A 12142-nucleotide genomic window follows, 5' to 3' on the forward strand; every position below is an offset into this window, starting at 1 on the left:
AAGTCATTCCCGCTAAGCAACTTAGGCATCTCTTCCAAACCTAATACCGTCGCCCCCTTCAAAACTCTGCTCCGTGTCTCTGTTTCCCTATCCTTTAACGGGAATCCTCCTCCTAGTGTTGCTCTCCTTCTTGTGGTCTACTAAATCTCCTTACGCACTGAGGCCAGATCAGTCTTCCAGAAGCACAGCTTTGACAGGATCACATCTTATTTAAAAATCTTTTATAATTACCATTGCCTATAGAATAGGTCCTGTCACTCAAGATGCTCCACAATTTAACCCAGATCTATTCCCAGTATAAGGGAGAAGCTAAGGGTGCAGGCTCTGGAACAAGACTGTCCAAATTTGAAAACCAGATCTACCAAATGTACTGCTTACTAGGCATGAATCCTTGCACATACTTACTGCTCCATAGCTTAGTTTTCATATCTGTGTCATAGAAATAATAACAGTATCTGTGTCATAGAGTTGTATGACTTAAGTAAGTTGTCTAGTGCCTTTTATATAACGAACAGAAAATGAATGCTGCATATCTATTATCATTAGTATTATCAAGATATACTATTGCTTGTCCAATGCAACTTTCTACCAATCCGAGCCTACACCTAATTCCAACCTATCTTCCTCAGGCTTCATCATAGCTGGGCATTTACTGTTTGGCCCATGCTCTTTCCTCCACCTGAAATGCCTTTTAGCCATATCAAACTCAGAGAAGAAAAATTAGTTTAGTTTTGTGTTCCAGTAACAATTGGTTAGTGGTGGCTATCTGGAGGAATGAGTGGAGAAAGATTTAGTGTCTTTGTCTTGACTCAAGGTAGATGAGGATGGTGGGAATGAGGCTACAATGAATTGTTGATAGGGGAGCAGAAGCATATATAAAAGTGTTTGCCATTCCAGGCCTGAAATATGTCATTATCAAGGTCTATTTCAAATGCATCATCTCACATCTCCCCTTCTCAAGGTCCTTAATCATAGTCACGTCTGCAAAGTCTCTTGTGCCATATGATAACATATTCATGGATTCAAGGGATTGGGACATGGGACAGCCTTTAAGAGGGCTTTCTTCTGCCTACTACAGTGTTTCCCTGAAAATAAGACTTAGGCAGACAATCAGCTCTAATGTGTCTTTTGGAGCAAAAATTAATATAAGACCCGGTCTTATTTTACTATGATACAAGACCGGGTCTTATATAATATAATACAATATAAAATAAGACCAAGTATTATATTAATATTTGTTCCAAAAGACACATTAGAGCTGATTGTCTGGCTAGGTCTTATTTTTGGGAAACATGGTACATACCCATAGTACTTATTATGTACCAGGTACCATTTTAAGTACTTTGTATACATAATTTAACTAACTCTCTCAATAGCTCTGATGAGGATAGTACTATTATTATCATTTCTCTCATAATTGAGCAAACTAAGGCATAGTTAGGTTAAGCAATTTGCCCAGAGTTCAACAGTAAATGGTAGGAGAGCCAGGATTTGAGATGGGTAATCTGGATCCTGAGTCTATGTTCTTAACCATTATGCTAAACACCTTGGTAAATAATTAATATTTGCTTCTCTGAAACTCTAACATCAAAATTATTTTAGGGAGCTTGAAATTCATATGAGCTACTGATGATCTCTGAATACGCTTCCTCGTTATTCGCATGGATATGCACAATGTCCATACATATAGAAGTACATTGTTTCATGAAAATGATTATAGCTTGGACTAAAATTGTGTTCGAGACATAGAGAAATGGATATCTCTAAGAAATGTTTAATTCATAAGTGTCTTGGCAATGAGTTGGACATGGGAGCTAAAGGAGAAGAAGTCAAATGTAACTGCCATGTTTCAGGTTCATGTCATTCGATGAGAAACCACTATATTTGATCTGTTAGGGCACAGTGAAGGGAGTGGTCAGTGAAGAGTCATTAATCTAGTTTTGACATGATGAATTTGACATACTTTAGTAAACATCCAAGGAGATGAATCAAGAAGGCACTTGCAAATATATTGATCTAGAGCTATGAAGAAAAATTTGTACTGAAGACATATATTTGTGGTATTTACATATATTTATAACAGTATATAATTATTTGAATGAGATCCTCAATAAAAGGTTTTAGAAAGTGAGGGGGAGAAAAGATCCTAAAGCTCATCTTTGAAGGATCTCAATCATTAAAGTTTATGTAGAGGAGAGTGAGTTTTCAAATTTGGAGTAGCCATGTCTTCAGTTGGTGAGTTACTTATTGTCCTTTTTCTTCCAACTCACCCAACATCAACACTCAATGAGCACAAAAGAACTACTAAGCTTTTATAATTAGAGTGGAGAGAGGGCAGAGAAAGCAGAAAATCCCATTTAGCTTGGCCTGATATAAAGAGCAACTGTCTTCATTAGATTTGCTGCTGAAAATCATTGCACTGTCATAATAGATATGTTTCACTTTGTCTTTGTGTACCCAGGAAAGTATATCTTACCTTCTCCTTATTACTGGGAGTAGACCCTTCTCCCATCATTCCAATATTGTGGTTTGCACAAGAGCTGCCATTATATCTACAAGGTGTGATCAAACAATACAGTGAATGTTTAAATTTGAAAAAAATATTACAGTAAAAGACACACTTCCATTAACCCCCTCTCCTTTCAAACACACTTATCCCATCATTCTTGCCACTTTCCGAAGCAGTTCTGGAAGTCCTCTTTCCTGAGTATCTTTAGTTGTGCTGTCATGGCTGCCTTAATGTCCTGGATTGATTCAAAACATTTACCTTTCATGGTCATTTTGACTTTGGGGAAGAGCCAGAAGTCACACGGTGCCAGGTCCAGTGAATAAGGTAGATAAGGACACACCATAATGTTTTTATTTGACAGAAATTGCCGTACCAGAAGTGATGTGTGACACAAAACCTTTCCATTGTGATCCAAAAATATGGTGAATGCTGCTGCCTAGGGCCGTCCAATGGAAACGCAAGGATCTTCAATACAGGGAGAGGAGCTTCGAACCTTAGTAACAGTGTGTGACAAGTTTCAACTTGTTCAGTGTAGGCAGTCAGGTGTGAGCTATGGTTGAGAGAAGTTTTGTTTAAAATGTGCCATAAATCAACACCCATCATGACAACACTCCGTGTCACACATCGCTTCAGGTACACGGCAATGTCTGTCAAATAAAAACATTACAGATTATCCACCTTATTAACTGGATCTAGCACTGTGCGACTTCTGGCTATTCCTTAAAGTCAAAATGACCATTCAGGACATCGAGGCAGCCACAACAGCACAACTAAAGACACTCACAAAAGAGGACTTCCAGAACTGATTCAGAAAGTGGCAAGAACAATGGGCTAAGTGTGTTCAAAGTGAGGAGGAGTACTTTGAAGAGATTAGTGGCAATGTGTATTTTACTATAACCTTTTTTTATTTAAACATTCACCATATTTGTTGATCGCACCACACACACACACACACACACACACACACAAATCTAATTTCTTTGAACATAATCATAGTCATTGATCTAAAATCAGGACCTTGACCTAAGCTGGATAGGTTAGAGACATTTGTTCTTTTTTTTTTTTTAACTTGAGACATAAGAGAGCAAGCCTCACTCCCTCACTGATGATAACATTTTTGTTGTGTACCTCACACCTAGTGGCACATGTGCAGGGACCAGGTGGAATTCAGCCATGTGGAAGATGCCTGTCTGAAGGACAGAAGCTAAACTTCAAGGAGCATAAACGATGTACAGAAATAGCCCTGGTGGCCAGCAACATCGTGGATTAAGTCATTCATGAGGCACAGCTACATCCCAGCCCTTATGGCAGTTTGGATCTTTAAGACAATAAACTACATTCTGTTCCAAGGTGGCTATCTATTTTGGGTTCAGACATTTGACATGCAGCTATTCACTAAGTGAGTCTGCATGGTCTGCGGCTGAGAGAGTAAAAAGTGGTTGAAAAGAGAGGCTCACTGCATTCCTAGGCAGAGATGGGCTTTCTGATGAGAGTGTGTTCTTCAGTGAGGAAAGTGGCAGGGAGTCAGCTCAGGAAGGGGGTGGATGTGTGTGGTTTACTCAAAAATGATGTTTTATAGTTTGGTAATTACCCTCTGGGATCTGGAGTTTCCATTATCTTTTATAAGGTAATGAAGCTGTGGGAAGACTCCACTTTTCTTAATCTGCTGAATTCTATTGATTCAATTTTATTCACTCAAGTGGAGAGGGCGTGGGAGAATGAAATCTGCTGTCACAGGAGAAGTGGCCTATTACGAAGGACTTCTCCTAAGCTACACAGTTGCCTTCAGACCTGCCTACTGCATGTTGGGATGCAGAGTATGAGTAAATGCTGTGTGTGTGTGGATGTGTGTGCATATAAATACAGCATAGAACCGTATTTCAAAATGAAGGAATTGTTTCTTTCTGATTCTCTGAGCTAACTGAAATATGACTTTTATGAATTATTGTTTGCACCATTAGGTATTTTATAGATAGCAGTGATAAAAAGCTTTATGTATTGTCACCAATTATATACCAGAAGGGTGTTGACAATGGACTTATATTGCCCTTAATTTCCACAGTGAGCTTACAGGGTGTGCATCACCCACATCACTTTATAGGTGAAGAAATTGAGGTCCAGAGAGATTAAGTCACTTATCAAAAGTAATTCCTTAATAAAAGTAATCCCACTAGTAAAAGGAAGAATTTGAACTCAAACATGGGTTTTGTAATGACAAATCCAGAGAGAACTGATGTCTGAATTTCCTTTAATGTTTATATCTCTGTAGTTATAACAAAGGTTGCTATTTTATGGCTTGGTGGGCACGCAACAGAAAGGTATTCCTGATAGCTCTAGTGTTCCTACTTCACCCTCTCCCTGAGCTGTGCTCTCCTGTCTGTCCTAGCCCAAGGGTGTAAGTTCCAGATGGTGGCAGTAGACTGCATCTGATGACTGTTGGAGTCCGCAACCCCACTCTAAAGATCTCTCGTCTAGATTTAAGCTGGTCCCTGCCACTTTGCATTGTCAGACTGCAGTCCTCCTCAGGAGGTGCAATGACAATGACAGAAAACTCCAATGGCTTTCGTACAGGAATTTTGGCACTTGTATGAGAAGATGATCAAGCTTGTGCCTTCTTACCCACAAGCCTTTCTGCTGATGCACCAATGATTAATGCCATGTCGCAGTTTCCTTTCAGGTCAAGACCTGTTGGTATACAAGTGTTCAGAACACACTGTCTCACTTCATGGCCCCTCCGGACCCTGTCCTAAGGTTTTTGTCCCTATTATGAGCCTTCACTCTGAGATTAATGTTAGTGGTGTAGCAAACATCTTCCTACAATGCTGAGCATTTAGCCCTAAAAGGTAGGCTAAGGGAGGAAACCAAAGCACGCCTCTGCCCAGAAAAGAGTGTCCTTGCTCATTCAGGTGCACTTACTTCTAAGCTAGAGTGTCAGGCTCATGACATTAGCCTGCAAGGAAGGCACTCTCATCTCAACAAGGTGGTCCTGGAACCTCATAGCACAATTTAATTTCATGAAAGGGCTTGTCCTGGATGAGTCCTCTGCCAGAGACACATCAAGTTGAAAAATCAGCCTCTGGGCTTGTTAATCACACAGCAGACTGGCCACCCAGCATAAAGCCCTAGGTCTGGGGCTGACACTCGACCAGAAGTAGGAAGAATCTCCACTTATTTTCACCTCATCATCTAACTCAACCATGGGTTTTCTGAGATGAGATCGATGTGGGGGATATCAGAGAAATAGGAAGAGTCCATTTCTCTCTGGTCCAGTCAACATTTGTCCATCCCTGAAAACTAACATTATAGCTCCAGAGGTCTCTGGCAAAAGAAACAAATAAATGACAAGAGCCAAATTCCAGGCATGCAGATTGCTTGCCTTTGCAATGGAACATGTTTGGAATAAACCTTCTTTCCTAAATCTCTGCTCCTAACTAAGCCATGTCTCAGATAACCATAAACTAAATTTGCAGTGAGGTGAGATATTACAGAATTTAAGCTACTATTTCACTTTTTCTCATGTGCAGAACAAGCTATTTTTACAAAGCATGTTAAATCATTTCCATGGAAACCACTTCATCGCCTAGAATTCATTTCACTGATTCTGCAGTGGGATTTTGTTGCTGTTACCCTTTGGAAAAAAACTGATGAATGAATGTGCACGGGCACTAGTGTGTGTTTTCAGGCACACACACACACACACACACACACACACACACACACACATCCAGTCCTTGTAAAGTCTTTTTTCCTTAGAGTTTTTATAAAGTAGATTGATTGTTGTTGAGAAAACCATGACATCGCTGTCATTATGTGTGTAAAAAAAGCTTCTATTGTATCAAAGGCTTTGGTTGTATTCAAGCAGATTAACAAGAAGAGACGGGTGGATTCAGTGGTGAGTTAAAGACAGAGATGGGCCAGTTGGTGGCAAGTGGTCACCATCAATGAGGAAATTAAAGATGAAAAAGGATGAGTTTGGGGAAAACCAACTCTGGGTACCAGTTTCAACTACCAATGGCGAGCACGCAGGAATGATGATAATGTGTTACTTAAAACATATTTCTTCACATGTATTAGCATAAACTATTCAAGTCTCAAATATTTATTGATCATCTACTGTGCACCAAGCACTGTGAGAACTTCTAAGGATAATACAAAGATTGAAAAGATAAGGCTTATGCCCACAAATAATTTAAAAGCAAAAGGAAAGGTTAAAAAGTATACAAAAGTGACGTCATAGGAATGGCGACAGCGGGGTGAACTTTTTGAATTCTCCTCTGGATCTTATAAAAAATGTGACATCTATAACCCATCAAAGGACTCTCTGCTCATCACGCAGAACAGCTAAGAGACTCGTGCAAGGATTACTTGAAGGTGGGCAAATTGGGCGAGCAGGGAAAGAGGAAAGGGAGCAGAGTGGAGACACAGTCACACCTGTGGCTGTGGAAACCCGGCCAGCATCCGCGGCTACAGAGATGCAGGGGATCCCAGGACGGAACAGAGAACACAAAAGCCAGGTGGTGGACCCTTTCCCTGTGTTCCACAGCTGATCTCTCCCGCCAAGGGGACAGCATATCCAGCATTTAAGGCAGTAACCTCAGCTGAGACCTCCAGCTGGGCCCTAGGTCGGACAAAGGACATAAACTCCATACCTGGGCCCTTCCCTCACTCTCCCAACCCTACCCCTGCCCTGCCAGAGACTTAAACTGGCCCCTGAACTGAGGAGTAGTGTCAGATTACAGAAGAGCCTTAGTACTCAGGCTCTGGGAAGACCAGCTTGCAGCTCTGAAACAGGGAAGAGGCTGGGAAGAGTGTGAGTTTTCCTGGGCTAGGAGAGAGAAGACCCCTTCATCCCCAGCCCCCACCATTTCTGGCCTGCCTAGGGCGGGGCAATTATAACTGCGGAGACCATCCCAGGGATCAGCAGTAGGTGGCAGACGCAGCTCTGGGCTTTCAGCAGCTCAGAAATCTCACACACACACACACACACACACACACACACACACACACACAGAAGTGCCCTAAGACTCAGGAGAACTGTACACAGGGTTGGCGGTGCTATTCCCAGTGCACATATGTGCAGGCAAGAGCAGAAACTGCACTGACTTTGTAGAAACTACCATCCAGACCCCTCAGCCCCACTCATCTAAATCTGCAGTACCAACGTCACTCCGGGCACCAGGTGACTGGCTCTGCCTGCACAATATGTAGAGGACTCTTTGGTACAGCAGAGGACAACCTGGAGATTACTTGGTGGACTTAAGCCAAGACTGGTGCTGCTTTTTCTGTTTTGTTTTGTTTTTATATCTTTGATATCTTTGTCTGTGTTGAGTGTGGGTTATCGGTTGTTTTTACATGTGAAGGTATTTAATTTTTTCTTTGTTGTTGTTGTTGTTGTGCTTGGTGATTTGCTTTGTTCTGAAATTGCCCTGCCAGGGGCCAGCTCAAGAGGCACAAGATTCAACACACACAGAGGCCAAATCCAGACCAAACCAGAGTACTACTGGGTTTGACCTACAAGTGACACACCCAGAGGGGATTTCTCTACAGGCACAAGAGCTCATAGGGGCCAAGCCTCATTTAAGTGGTCAACCTTCACACAGCAGAACACCCTGCTGTGGGCAGAGCCAAGTCTCACAACTAGTCAGCCTAGGACTCAACCCCACCTACTCACAAGTGAAAAGCAATTAAAGATCAACGTCAACAGGACAATATACACAACACAAGAGTCACCTTTGGAGCACACGCAGAGGAGAACGAAGCAGTGCAAGTCAAGTATAAAGGACACATACTACGTAAGATAACCCAGCAAAAACTAAGAACCCTATGGGATCTACCTAATACATCGAAGCAAACACAGAGAGTCAGCCAGAATGGAGAAACAAAGAAACATGTCCCAAACAAAAGAACAGAAGAAACCTCCAGAAATGGAACCAAATGAAACAGAGGTAACCAACCTGTCAGAGACAGAGTTCAGAACACTGATGATAAGAATGTTAAAGGAGCTTAGAGACAACATAAAGAATCATAGAGAAATCATGTTGAGCAACCAGTTAGAACTAAAGAACACAATTACTGAAATAAATAACTCACTTGAAGGAATTAACAGCAGGTTAGATGAAGCAGAGGATTGAATCAGTGACTTAGAAGACAAGTTAGCAGAGATAACCCAAACAGAACAACAGAACAAAAAAAGAATAAAATAACAATGAAGATGGTTTAAGAGACATCTGGGATAACATCAAGCACAACAACATGAACATCATAGGAATACCAGAAGGTGAAGAGAGGAAGCAAGGGATTGAGAACATATTTGAAGTAATAATGTTCGAAAACTTTCCTAACCTGGTAAAGGAAACCAACATACAAGCCCAGGAAGTGCAGAGAGTTCCAACCAGAATAAACCCAAACAGGTCCACACCAAGACACATTATAGTTAAAATGGCAAATGTTAAAGACAAAGAGAGAATTGTAAAAGTAGCAAGGGAAAGACAGAGGGTTACATACAAGGGAACTACTATAAAACTATAAAATGACTTTTCTACAGAAACATTGAAGGCCAGGAGGGAGTGGCAGGAGATACTCAAAGTGATGGAAAACAAAGACCTACAACCTAGATTGCTTTATCCAGCAAGGCTATCATTTAAAATTGAAGGAGAAATAAAAAGCTTCCCAGAAAAGAATAAGCTAAAGGAATTTATTACCACCAAGCCAACAGCACAAGAATTATTAAAACGACGTCTGTAAAAGATGTCAGAAAAAAGATGAGAACAATCTAACTACAAATTTAAAAAATGGCAATAACTATGTACCTATCAATAATCACTTTAAATGTAAACGGATTAAATGCTCCAATCAAGAGACATAGGGTGGCTGAGTGGATAAGAAAGCAAGACCCTTGTATATGCTGTATACAAGAGACTCACCTCAGATCAAAAGACACACACAGGCTGAAAGTGAAGGGTTGGAGTAAGATATTTCATGCAAATGGAAATGAGAAAAAAGCTGGAGTTGCAATACTTATTTCTGACAAAATAGACTTTAAAATGAAGAACATATTAAAAGACAAAGATGGTCACTATATAATAATAAAGGGATCGATCCGACAAGAGGACATAACCCTAGTAAATATCTATGCACCCAACATAGGAGCACCTAAATATATAAAACAGATATTGACTGACATAAAGACGGAGATCAATAGTAACAGTATCATAGTAGGGGATTTCAACACACCTCTGACTACAAGGGACAGGTCTTCCAGACAGAAAATCAATATGGAAACAATGGCCTTAAATGGAACATTGGACCACTTGGATTTAATCGATATTTTCAGAGCATTTCACCCCAAAGCTGCAGAATACACATTTTTCTCAAGTGCACATGGAACATTTTCCAAGATAGACCACATGTTAGGCCACAAAACAAGTCTTGATAAATTTAAGAAAATTGAAATCATACCAATTGTCTTCTTTGACCACAGTGCTATGAAATTAGAAATGAACTACAGGAAAAAAACTGGAAGACACACCAATTCATGGTGGCTGAATAACATGTTACTAAATACTGAATGGGTCAATAATGAGATCAAGAAAGAAACCAAAAGATCTCTCAAGACAAACGAAAATGAAAACACGACGACCCAAGATCTATGGGATGCAGCGAAAGGAGTCCTAAGAGGGAAATTCATAGCATTGCAGACCTACCTAAAGAAACAAGGAAAATCACTAATCAACAGTTTATCTTCACACTTAAGGGATCTGGAAAAAGAACAGCAAAATAAGCCCAAAGAGAGTACAAGGAAGGAGATAATAAAGATCAGAATGAAAATACATGAAATAGAAACCAGAAAAACAATGCAAAAGATCAATGAATCTAAGAGTTGGTTCTTAGAGAAGATAAACAAAATTGACAAAACTTTAGCCAGACTCATTAAAAAAAAGAGAGAGAGGACCCAAATTAATAAAATCAGAAATGAAAGAGAAGTGAGAACAGATACCACAGAAATACAAAAAAAAATTAAGAAATTACTATGAGCAACTATATGCCAACAAATTGGACAATCTGGAAGAAATGGACAATTTTCTAGAGGCATACAACCTTCCAAGGCTAACTCAAGAAGAAACAGAAAACCTGAATAGACTGATTACCACCACGGAAATTAAATCAGTAATTAACAATCTCTCAACAAACAATAGCCCTGGACCAGATGGTTTTACAGGTGAATTTTAGAAAACATTCATAAAAGAATTATCACCTATTCTCCTCAAGCTCTTCCAAAAAATCCAGAAGGAGGGAAGTCTCCCAAACACTTTTTCTGAGGCTACTACCACCCTGATCCCAAAATCAGACACAGACACCACAAAAAAAAAAAAGAAAACTACAGGCCGATATCTCTAATGAAAATAGCTGCAAAAATCCTCAACAAAATATTAGCGAACAGAATTCAGCAATACATTAAAAAGATCATATACCATGATCAAGTGGGATTCATCCCTGGTATGCAAGGGTGGTTCAACATCCGCAATTCAATTAATGTGATACACCACATTAACAAAATGAAAAACAAAAATTACATGATCATATCAAAAGATGCAGAAAAAGCATTTGACAAAATCCAGGAGCCATTTATGATAAAAACCCTTAAGAAAGTGGGAATAGAGGGATCATATCTCAACATAATAAAGGCCATATATGATAAACCCACAGCTAACATCATACTCAATGGGGAAAAGCTAAAACCATTCCCCTTAAGATCAGAAACAAGGCAAGGTTGCCCACTTTCTCCACTTCTATTCAATATAGTGCTGGAAGTTCTAGCCACAGCAATCAGACAAGAAAAAGAAATAAAAGGCATCCAAATCGGTCAGGAGGAAGCAAAATTGTCATTATATGCAGATGACATGATACTATATAGAAAGAACCCTAAAGACTCCACCAAGAAACTATTAGAGCTGATAGATGAATTTAGTAAAGTAGCAGGATATAAAATTAATATTCAGAAATCAGTTGCATTTGTATATACTAATAATAAAACATCAGAAGGAGAAATTAAAAAAAAAATCCCATTTACAATTGCTTCAAAGACTATAAAATACTTGGGAATAAATTTAACCAAAGAAGTAAAAGATCTGTACTCAGAAAATTATAAGACACTGAAGAAAGAAATGAAAGAAGATACAAACAGATAGAAACACATTCCATTTTCATGGATACGAAGAATTAATATAGTTAAAATGTCCATACTGCCTAAGGCAATACATGTATTCAATGTAATTCGTATCAAACTACCAAGGACGTTTTTCACAGAAATAGAGCATATAATCCTAAAATTTATATGGAACCATAAAAGACCCTGGATAGCCTCAGGAATCTTGAGAAATAAGAACAAAGTGGGAAGTATAACGATACCTGACATCAAATTATACTACAAGGCTACAGTAATCAAAACAGCATTGGTAACAGCATAAAAACAGACACATAGATCAATGGAACAGAACAGAGAGCCCAGAAATAAATCCATGCCTATATGGCCATTTAATCTATGACAATGGAAGCAAGAATTTACAGTGGGGTAAAGACAGTCTATTCAATAAATGGTGCTGGGAAACTTGGACAGACACATAAAAAAATGAA

The sequence above is a fragment of the Rhinolophus sinicus genome, linkage group LG16 (assembly GCF_036562045.2).
Source record: "Rhinolophus sinicus isolate RSC01 linkage group LG16, ASM3656204v1, whole genome shotgun sequence".
Lineage (NCBI taxonomy): Eukaryota > Metazoa > Chordata > Mammalia > Chiroptera > Rhinolophidae > Rhinolophus > Rhinolophus sinicus.